At 52.0% G+C, this 11,722-nt stretch overlaps 1 pseudogene; it reads left to right on the top strand.

The window, feature by feature from the left end:
- The first annotated feature begins 7,314 nt into the window (after positions 1–7,314).
- Positions 7,315–8,246, top strand: LOC122154207 (annotated as a pseudogene).
- Positions 8,247–11,722: the final 3,476 nt, after the last annotated feature.

Raw genomic sequence — 11,722 nt, forward strand, 5'->3', positions numbered from 1 at the left:
GATAGCACACTGATGTTTTCAGCTGCTACTGAGACTTCAAGGTCTCTCCGACTCCTCATGTTCTGCCCATGTGCAAGGGCACAGGGAGCAGGGAGGGAGCACGGCCAGAGCACCTGACCCGAACTGGCCAGTGAAATATTCCATATCATGGCACGTCATGCTCACTATATAAAGGAGGGGTGGTTGGGAAGGAGCTCTTTCTCTCGCTTCTGGGATTGCGATTGCGGGATCTCAGTATCTCGGGGTCACTGGCCGGGAACGGGCTGGATATTGGTTAGTGGGTGGTGAGCAATTACGCTGTACATTGCCTGTTTATATATTCCTCTTTTTTTTCCCTATCACTGTCATTGTTCTCATTTTATTGCCATTATTAAACTGTTCTTATCTCAGCCTGCGAGTCTACTTTCACCCCTCTAATTCCCTCCCCAATTGCCATGTGGGGAGGGGGAAGGGAGGGTGACAAGCTGCGGTGGTTGGTTGCCGACCAGGCCCAAACCACGACACTGTGAGTTCCCCATAACCTGTGGAACTTCTTCCAAAGGCCTGCTATTGCTCCTCAATTGTCAAAGTTATCCCCAAACCCAGCCTCACTTCAATCTTATATATAGCTCCATGTCCCAGCACTGAACTGCACACCCTCCTTCTTCTGATGCCTCCAAATCAAAACTCAACCTCTTTCGCTTCTCTACGATACACTCCCACACCTCCCTCTGCCACACACCTCGCATCTTCCTTTCTGTTACACACACACTGCCACAGCCCCCCCACTCTCTCCCTGCACTCCCATCTGTCTCACACAGCCTTCCTCTTCCCCTGCAGCGATGGAACCTCAGCCCAGGAGGTTTGTGCATCCTCCAGGCTCCTGGATGTTTCCTGAGGCCCATCCAAGTGTGGGGAGTGAAGGAAGGAAAGAGAGGTGTCTCAGCCTCCCCATCAGCCCCAGGGCTGAGGGCCAGCCATGGCATGAGGAGACGGAGGCCAGTGTCTCCCTGTGTCCCTTTCTCCTGTCTCCCAGGCATCCTTATTGTCCCCTGCCAGCAAGCCCCCCTGTTCCAGCCCCTCTCCCAGGAAAAGACTCCTGGCCCAGGGGCTCCTCAGGCTTCTCCCATTGCCCCAGCAAGAGAGAATCTTGATCCAATCTGGTGCATTCAGAAATAGGTTTGTCCCGAGTGGAACAGGTGAGAAGGTGAAGAAAATGCAAAAAGACATCTAGAAATTGAAGTAGGGGAAATTTCCCAAATTAAGTGAACTGTCTTAATCAAAACAACATAAGATCTTAGGGTCCACAGATACAGACTCTGGTTATAAATTAAATAACTGCAGCTAGATATTGGCCAACCACAAGATTTAGAAAGAGAACAAAAGATTTTTGAAAATGAGCTAGAGAAAGATGGAACGCCATCTCAGTTTCTAGCAGAGGAACATGTTTTTACTCACATAAGTGGCAATAAATGCAATGCCTTCACTGGAGTCTGGGCATTCAAGTGTAAGTCTTCTTCAAGTTCCACAGGTTCTTCCGGGAAGGCCCAGGTTCCTGTGGGCTGCCACCATGGATCCTGGTACCCTTGCCAGCACATTCTTGGGGATGACCCATAGTTAAAGTAACTCAGAATGTTCAGGTAGAATATAATTAATCTCATCCATGAGCTAAGGCAAACCCTCTGAGCAGAGGGAAGAACAGTGAGTGCTGGCCTAACAGGAAGAAGGATGTAGATCTCTGGTGTAGGAGCTGTCTTTCTCCTGCCATGACCAGTGCAGATCACACTGGAGTAAAAGCCCCAGTCCAGCACCAACGGAGTGAAGACCCACGGGCACAACTGCACAATGATTTCGTGGTACCTCTGCCAGTGACAGCTTGAAACACCAAATGCATCTTGGTAGTATCACATCCTATTAGTAATTGGACAGAAGCCCCCCGTGCAAAACCGGCATGGTTGCCACCACTGCCAATCTACTGTTTAACAGTATCATTTCTTGATGGGGTGTGTTGCACAGCACAGACTCTGATCTCAGCACCGGCTTTGTCACAGTCATTATGCACGAGCACTGCAGAGCCTAAAGGCATCACGTCCCACCCGGGTTCTGTCCAGCTGTGGGGCAGGGGAGAGGGAAAGGCCAGGAAAGGGGCTGGGTTTGGTTGTTGAACGTGGGCTCCAACAGAGATGAGGAGTCAAGGGAGTGGATGGGGAGAGATGGGCAAAGGCAACACCAGTGGTGGTGGTGATTGTGAAGCCACGACTGTTACAGGAGCCTGATTGTCCAGCAACTGGCTCCAGCAATTTGGGGACAAGACGTGCATCACAAAACCATTCATCCCAGCAGAGAAAAGCTAGGGACAGAGTGACAGGGGAGAGACGGGCCAAGTGCAGATGGCAGGAATGGTGATGATGATGAGGTGGATTCCACTGCAGCAGCCTGACTGGCCTGCAGGAGACATGCTGGCCAGCAGGCATTCTGAGGTCATCCTGTGCACCTGAGAACCCAACCAACAGAAATGACCTCCTTGGGGAGGGGAGGGCTGAGGCAGGTGGAAGAGGCCCACCTACGTTCTGATTCTGGGGGCACCTCTGTTCTTGTGACCTGAGCAGCCATAGCAGACAGGAGGGCAGGCAGGGCTCATGGCCACCCTGCTCAGGACTAGCCCTGAGACTGCTGGAAAATCTTTTCCTTATCTCCAGGGTGAACATCCCCTCTTTCACCCAACCCTCCTCTTTCAGCCTCTTAAGACACTCCATCATGGAGAACCCCATTCTGTATTCTTGCAGACCTCCTCATAGGTGCGGAGAGGCTGCAGGGAGGTGCCCCTCAGCCTTCCCTTCTCCAGGCTGCACAAGCCCAGCTCCCTCAGCCTCTCCTCACAGGCAAAGTGTTCCAGACCCGGCCTGTCTTGGGGACCATTCACTGAACCCCCTCCAGCTTGCCAACATCCTTCCTGTACTGGGGATCTGCAATCCAGACACAGTAACCTGGACAAGCTCCTCTCTTGATCTCCTGGCTGTCCTGCTGGCCACAAAGGCCTGGGTGCAGCTGGCCTCCCTTGCTGCCAGGGCACACGGCTGCCTCCTCTCCAACCCACCCAGACCTTTCCCACGGGGCTTCTCCCAGCCAGGCATCTCCCAGCCTGTGCCTTTGCCAGGGGGATGTCCTGCAGGGTCACACACGGGCACTTGGCCTTGCTGGGCTGCCTGAGGTTCCTGACAATGCGTGCTCTTCTGATTGTTGAGCCCTTTCCCTCAGCATAGAGGCCTGGAGAACTTTTCAGTAAAGACTCAGGCAAAGAGGACATTGAGTGCCCCATCCCCACCTGCCTCTGCTGTTTTTAAATCACCCTCAGCATTCATCAGCAGCATCTGTAATTTCCTTTTTCAGTCTTGGTCTCTAATGTGTAATTGAAGGTCTTCCTTTTGCTCTTGACTTTTCCTTTCAATCACCAGCTCCAGGCAAGCTTTGCCTTCCTAAAAGCAGTGAGGTCCATACATATAAATTTGTTCTTTGTAAACTGTCCTTGCTGTCACCTCCCGGCAGCTACTTCATGGTCCCTGTCAGAGCCAGCCCTGTCCCTGCACTGACACAACCTTCCTGCCCCATAAATACATTATTGTCAAGGGAAGACCCGTGGTGGAAGGAAGGTGTCTAGGCCAATCCAAACCATGGGCAGTGGAGAAAGAGAAACAAGGGTGGGCTGTTGCTATGCTAGGCTATTGTACTGCAACATCTGTACCTAAATAGATAGACAAAATGGATCCCTCCAAGAGTTAGACTTGGACCTTCCATCTATCCAGAACCTGGCCCTGGGATCCTCTCATTCCCCTGCTCCACCATGCACAAATGCTGGGCCCGTGCAAACCTCCTGAATTCCAACAAGGCCAGGTTCAAGGTCCTGGCCATGCATCGGGGCAATCCTAAGCACAGGTACAGGCTGGGCAAAGAGTGGATTTAGAGCAGCCCTGCAGAAAAAGACGTGGGGGTAGGAGTGGATGGAAAACTGACTATGAGCCAGCAACATGAGCTCGCAGCCTAGAAAGCCAACCGTGTCCTGGGATGCATGAAGAGAAGAGTGGCCAGCAGGTCGAGAGAAGTTTTTCTCCCCCTCTACTCTGCTCTTATGAGACTCTACCTGCAGTGCTGTGTCCTGATCTGGGACCACCAGCATAAGAAGGACATGGACCTGCTCGAGCTGGGCCAGAGGAAGCCATGAAGGTGATCACGGGGCTGGAGCACCTCCCCTGTAAGGACAGGCTGAGATAGCTGGGGGTGTTCAGCCTCAAGAAGAGAAGGCTCTAAGGAAGACCATTTAGTTGCTTTCCAGTAATTAAAGGGGTCCTGCAGGAAGCATGGCAGGAGACTCCTGATCAGGGATTGTAGGGAGAGGTCAAACGTTAAGGTTTAATAGTAGAAGAGGTTAGTTTGAGATCTAAGGAAGATATTCTTTACTGTGAGGGTGATGAGACACTGGAACAGGTTGCCCAAAGAGGTGATGGATGTGTCCTCCCTGGAACTTCTCTAGGCAACCTGTTCCACTGTCTCCACAATCTCATGGTAAAACATTTCTTCTTTAAATCAAATCAAAATCTAAAACTGTTTTCCTTTGTCCTGCCAATATAGGCCCTGATAAAAACCCTCACTTGGTCTTTCTTGGCCTATGACCACTCTATTTTACTACAAACAACTTGGCAAGTGCCCAGACATCTCCCAAGATGGGGTATGGATGCCTCAAGAGCATGAGTAGTATAGGTAGGTTGAATGTTGTAGGAGAGTGGAGTGGAGACATGGGACAGTCTAGGAGTAGACTGACAGTGCTTGAAGAGAGGTTTCAGAGAGATGTTGATTTTCTTCATAGGGGAAAACAGCATGAGAAAGAAATAATGCCACAAAGTGCAGTTGGGGAAGGCCAGACTGAACACAAGTAGTAAAGCAACGCATCACTCAGAAGGATTCTGGATCAGCCCAAGGATTTGTGTTTCAAGCAAGAGCTAGGGACGATGGTGAGAGATCAGGAAAGGAAGGAAGAAGCTCAGGTGGGAGCGAGGTGAGACAGCTGGGGCGATGAGGACAGTCTGCAGGGAAAGAGGCACAGGGGATGCAACCCCATAGGACAGCCTGTGGTGGAGATGACAGAGGGCTGTGGGAAAGGTGAAAGACCCCAATAAAGTCAACCCCATCATGATTTTGGCTTTGGCTGTTGTCTCTGCCACTGATGCCTGTGAGGAGGCACAGTCCCTTGCAGCCTCATGGCCTCCTTGTGCATCCTCAGGAGCCTGGGAGGTGCACATCTCCATACCCCCTACCCCAGGAAGAGCCCTGAGGAATGTGGGAGGGACAGGATCTCCCTTCCCAGGGGCTGGGCATCGTGGCTTGGCCATTTGTTTAATGGGCTTAGGACTTGGAACTTTGGCTTAATGCAACACATCCAGGTTACTCAGCATCAGAGCCACCTTTCCCTTTTAGTTTCTGACTTGTCATCACTCCCTCCAGATTTCTGCTCTAACAGGACCCTGGGGAGGCTTTGTCAACAGTGTCCCTCAGTGAAAACCATGAAAGCCACAATAAAAACTGGAGTTTGAACATAACTTTGATTTCTTCAGAGGTTTCTTCAGGTTCTTCTGTGTGCCTGATTTCCATAGACTTGTCACCAAACCCTCCTGAGGGGTCATTAAACTGCCTTGGGCTGTTGCTGTGGTGCTGAGCTGGGCCGGGCTCCTGGGCTGGAGGGAGCTCCTGGCAAGTGGGCAGCGCTGCAGAGAGACAGCTCTGCCCAGGAGCAGCTCCTCTGCAAAGCGCAGCAGGGCTGGGGGCACTGCCTGCAGGCACCCAGGGCAGAGCAGCGAGGCACACACAGCTTCAAGGCAGCCTGGGCTGGGAGGCTGCTGAGAGCTCCGAGGAGGAGAAAGTGTCAGGGCCCTGGCCACAGAAAGTCTGGGGGTGCAGGGCAATGCAGCTGCAGCTCGGGGAGGGATCTGGGGAAGGCGGCAGAGCCGCCAGGAATCTGCCTCCTGCCTAGAGGAGGAGGAGGAGGAGGAGGAGGAGCTGCTCCCGAGCAGGGCTTCCCTGGTGCCCCCTGCGAGGGCCAGGGCATGAGGGCTGCCTTCTGGCGGGGCCGGCTGCAGGGGTGTGCAGCCGGGTGTGCAGGCAGGGGTGCCCAGGGCTGTCCTTCCCAGCAGGGTCCCTGCACCCCAGGGGGCTGTGTGCTGGGGCAGGGACTCTGCCGCCTGCCAGGGTCAGCACTCAGCCTGCCCGGGGAGCTCCCCACGGCGCTGTGGGGAGAAGCTGTGGGGGGAAGGAGAGACCCCCGCCAGGGCAGGCTCCTTCTGCTCTCCAGAGGCTGCTGCGTGGATCAGGGATGCTCACAGCTCCAGATCACCCCAGGACACTGCTAGAGGCAGCTTTTCAAGAAGCACAAGGCAGGGGCTATCTGGAAAGAAAGGTGCTTTCCAGGGTCTATGAGCTCAGCTTTCTTCTAAGGGAAATGGAAAGGGGCTGTTAACCTTGGGAAAGTCACTGAGACACCTGATCCATTACACTGAGGGATCAGCAGATCTGCCACAGACCTCTTAAAGTGCCTTCACCCACTACTTTATATACCAACAGTACCAAGATCACCTTTGCCTGAGGGTTAAACTTTTGCCTGAGGTGCTTCTTAAGACATGCAAACACAGAGCTGTCCCTGGGCAGTGTCCTGCTGCCAGGAGGGGTCTGCAGGGCAGAGCTGAGCACACAGCGGGTGGGATGGGGGCTGGCAGCACTGACAGGGAGGTGACATTTGGACAGAGAAAAGGCTCCAGGCAGGGACATCTCCAGGGATCAGAGACCAGACCACCCCTCTGTATCCCATTCTGTTCAGCTGTACAGGGACAGAGAGAACACTTTGGAGAAATGGAATTTGAAAATGGGCTCTTCCATGCTTACAGAAGTCAAATTTCTTCTTAAAGTATGTTGTTAGTTACATCATCCTCCAATGGAGAGATCTGTAAGCAGAGGGCACCTGTGTGGTGACCAACAGGTCACTCAGGGCAGATCAGCTCTTCTGACTCTGCACTAGGGCACAGGGAGCCCTTTTCTCCCTCAGCTCTCTCCCATGTTCAGGGTGAGATCCATGTGAAAGATGAGGAGTTCTGCCACTTCAAAGAAGGTGCCCTCACTCAGAAGCAGCTCAAATTTGAGATCACTACTAAAAAAGGAATGATGTTATGCCAAAGAAAGAGAAGTAATTCTGAGGGGATTTTTTGTGAATCAAACATAGCATGGGCTCAAATAAGTCTGCTCTAACTTGTCAGTATCTTCTTCTCTTTCAATCCCCCTGATTGGAGTGAACAAATGTCCAACAGCAGCTCCATTACTGAATTTCTCCTCCTGGCATTCGCAGACACGCGGGAGCTGCAGCTCCTGCACTTCTGGCTCTTCCTGGGCATCTACCTGGCTGCCCTCCTGGGCAACGGCCTCATCATCACCGCCATCGCCTGCGACCACCCCACACCCCCATGTACTTCTTCCTCCTCAACCTCTCCCTCCTCGATCTGGGATCCATCTCCACCACTCTCCCCAAAGCCATTGCCAATTCCCTCTGGGACACCAGGGACATCTCCTACTTGGGATGTGCTGCACAATTATTTATGTATCTGTTTTTGATATCATCAGAGTACTTCCTTCTCACCATCATGGCCTATGACCGCTATGTTGCCATCTGCCAACCCCTGCACTACGGGACCCTCCTGGGCAGCAGAGCTTGTGTCCACATGGCAGCAGCTGCCTGGGGCACTGGATTTCTCTATTCTCTCCTGCACACAGCCAACACATTTTCCCTACCACTCTGCCAAGGCAATTCCATAAACCAGTTCTTCTGTGAAATCCCCCAGATTCTTAAGCTTTCTTGCTCAGACTCCTACCTCAGGGAAGTTGGACTTATCATGGTTAGTGTCTGTTTAGGATTTGGATGTTTTGTTTTCATTGTCCTGTCATATGTGCAGATTTTCATGGCTGTGTTGAAGTTCCCCTCTGAGCAGGGACAGCACAAAGCCTTTTCTACGTGCCTCCCTCACCTGGCCGTGCTCTCCCTGTTTGTCAGCACTTCATTTTTTGCCTACTTGAAACCCCCATCCATGTCTTCCACATCACTGGACCTGGTGGCGTCTTTTCTGTACTCGGTGGTGCCTCCAGCAGTGAACCCCCTCATCTACAGCATGAGGAACCAGGAGATTAAGGATGCACTGAAGAATCTGATTCAGTCATTTGTCTGTCAGCAGGAATAAACTGCCTGTGTTTCTTCAGAAGTGGTTCCAATTCATCTCTGAAACCTTCTGTACATTGAGCATTTTATTTGTCTAAATCTGTTTTTTCTAGAAATATCTGCAGCCACTCCTCCTCCTCAGAGACATGAACCAGCCTCTCTGACCCAGAGCCCTTTCTACATGTGTCTGGTAGGACAGTACAGCTGCCCTCCCATGCTGCACATCTGTAATAAAAGAGGCTTGTCTCAGTGCCCATGTCTGGAGGTTGGTATCTTCTTCCCAAGCTGAGGTCAGAAACAGGCTGAAGGAATTGCCCCTCTGAGCATGCTGCTGTGCTGGGGTTCTCCAGGGCTTCAGGGCAGGAGGGCATGGGGGGATGTGTTAGGGAATAGGCCTGTGCTGCCCCTTCACGTGGGGGTGCCCAGTGCAATGGAAATGATGGCTGATCCATGGGGATCTCCCTGGGACCATCTCCCCGTGGCTTTCAGCCACCACTGCCCTGCAGAGCCGCACCGCCAGCTCAGGGCCGTGCCTGAGGTGACATCCCGTGACAAGAGCAGACCTATTTCTGGAGGCACCAGTTTGGGCAGCTTTTCTCTCGCTGGCACAGCAGGAGCTGCCTGGGGAGCCCCCAGTGCAGGAGTCTTGTGCTGGGGAGAGGGACGGGCACAGAGGGGCTGCCAGCACTGGGCAATCAGGATCTCTTGGAGAGAAGAGCAGCAGAGAGAGGGAGACGCTGGCCTGCGTCTGCTCATGCCATGGCTGGCCCCATCCCTGGGGCTGATGGGGAGGCTGAGAGCCCTCTGTGCCCCAGGAGCTGCTGTGACCTTCCGAGGGGCTGGGGCTGTGGGGTGAGTGCCCAGAGCTCTGCAGCACCCTGCGCTGGGCAATGCCATGGGGCCAGCCAAGTCTGGGCTGTTGTGCTGGGATGGGATGGTCTGGGGAGAGTGTGGTGGGCATGGGGAGTGCTGGGGAGGTGCTGGGCTGGTGTGGAAAGTTTCTTGGAGAGAAAAACACCAGTGTACAGCTTATACTGTGTGAAGATGCAGGGTGAGCACTCACACCAGGGGATTTGTGGTGCGGAGCCAGGGCTCATGACAGGGATCAAAGATATGAAGGCAGAGGAGAGAGGGTGCTACTTTGTGCTCTTGGTGCCATGGCCAGACTGGGAAGGTGGCCCAGGACATTCATCACCCCCCAGCCTATCTCGCTGGTCATTTCCAGCACTGTCTGCTCACCCAGGTTTATGGGTGAGCGTTGCTGCTAAACCATCTCCATCCTCCTGCTGGTCTCAGTGCCTGTATGGGGGGACCAGCCAGCCCTGCCCGGCCTCTCTCCTGGTGCAGACCCTGGCAGACCCCAGAGAAGGGCTGTCTGTGTATGCCCACATGGGACACAGCTGGGGCTGGGAAAGTGTTGGATACTGGGGGAGCCTGCAAATAGTATGATATGAGGTTATGTCTTGCTGGAGCTACGGGGGGGACAATGAACTGATTGCTCTCACTGGCATCATAATGCGGGGAACTTACCCTGACAGCAAGTAGGCTGGGGGTGTTTAAGAAGCTGGGAGGGGACACAACTGGGACAGGTGACCTCAGCTAACCAAAGGGATGGTCCATACTGTATGACAGTGTGCTCAGTAATAAAAATACAGGTAAAGCATAAGGGGAGATATTTGTAGTGACAGAGCTTGTCTTCCCAAATAACCTCTGTGCATGATGAAGCCCTGCTTTCCTGGAGATGGCTGAACACCTGCCTGCCTGTGAGAAGTAGTGAATGAATTTCTTTATTGTGCTTGACACTTGTACACAGCTTTGTCTTATTTATTAAACTGTCTTTACCTCAACCCATGAGTTTTCTCACTTTCACCCTTCCAATTTTCTCCCCCCTCCCACTGGGGAGGAGTGAGTGAGTGGCTGTGTGAGCCTAAGCAGTCTACTGTGATTAATCCACAACATCTCAGCCTCTCTAGATCTCCCTGGATGGCAACTCTGCCCTCCAATATATTGACCCTTACTTCCACAATTCTGTGGCATCTTCAATCTTAGTGAGAGTGCACTCTTTCAATTCTTCCATGTCCTTGGTAAAGATGTTTGCCAGGACAGATCCCAGGGTGAACACTTGCAATACTCCATGTGTTAATGATCTGCCTGCAGAGAAAAATTCATTCACCATGAACTTCTGAACCCCACCATCAAACCAGCCATCCAGACTGTAATGTCCTTACTTGAGCATTTCGCCATGTCCAAAGAGTGGTGGTGAATGCAGTACAATCCAGCAGGCAGCTGGCCACAAGTGCTGCTCCCCAGGGATCAGTATTGGGACCAGTTCTCATTAATATCTTTATCAGTGATCTGGATGAGGGGATCAAGTCCACCATCAGTAAGTTTGCAGGCAACACCAAGTTGTGCTGGAGTGTTGATGTACTGCAATCTAGGAAGGCTCTACAGAGGGGTCTGGACAGGCTGGAGTGATGGGCAAAGGCCAATTTGATGAGGTTCAAGAAAGCTCAGTTTTGAGGCGAGCACTTTGGGCACAACAACCCAATGCAAATCTACAGGCTGGGGGAAGAGTGGCTGGAAAGCTGCCCAGCAGAAAAGAACCTGGGTGTGTTGGTCAACAGCTGGTTGCAAATGAGCCAAGAGAGTGCCCAGGTGGTCAAGAAAGCCAATAGCACCCTGCCTTGTATCAGAAATGCTGTGGCCAGCAGGATTAGGGCAGTGATCATCCCTCTGTACTCGGCACTGTGAGGTGGCACCTTGAATACTGGGATCAGTTTTGGGCCCCTCATTACAAGAAAGACATTGAGGTGCTGCAGCGTGTCTGAAGAAGTGTAATGAAGCTGGTGAAGGGTCTAGAGCACAAGTCTTGTCAGGAGCAGCTGTGAGAACTGGGGTGTTTAGTCTGGAGAAAAGGAGGCTCAGGAGAGTCCTTCTTGGTCTGTCCAGCTACATTTCAGGGGGTTGTAGTGAGGTCTGGGCCAGTTTCTTTTCCCATGTAACAAGTGAAAGGACAGGAGGAAATGGCCTCAAGTTGCACAAGGGGAGGTTTAGATTGAATATGAGGAAACATTTCTTTACTGGAAATGTTATAAAACATTGGAAAAGGCTGCCCATGAAAGTAGTTGTGTCACCATTGTTGGAGGTACTTAAAAGACATATAGATGTGGCACATAGGGACCACATTTAGTAGTGGGCTTGGCAGTGTTAGTTTAATGGCTGGATTTGATGACCTTAAGAATATGTTCCAACCTAAATGATTCTATGATTCTGTGACTGACAGGGAAGATGGGGAGTGAGGCATGGCCTGTTTAATGTGGCTCACATATATGGAGCTCCTTTACAGCACAGGCAACAGTTTAGGTTGCTGTTTGTCATAAAATCACAGAATCACAGAATGGTTTGGATTGGAAGGGACCTTTACAGATCATCTAGTTCCAACCTCCCTGCCTTGATGATTAACTTCTATTAGTTCTTTTTCTTTTTTTTTTTTCTGAT

This window comes from Tyto alba, unplaced genomic scaffold (genome assembly GCF_018691265.1).
Source record: "Tyto alba isolate M040663 unplaced genomic scaffold, T.alba_DEE_v4.0 Super-Scaffold_34, whole genome shotgun sequence".
Classification (NCBI taxonomy): domain Eukaryota; kingdom Metazoa; phylum Chordata; class Aves; order Strigiformes; family Tytonidae; genus Tyto; species Tyto alba.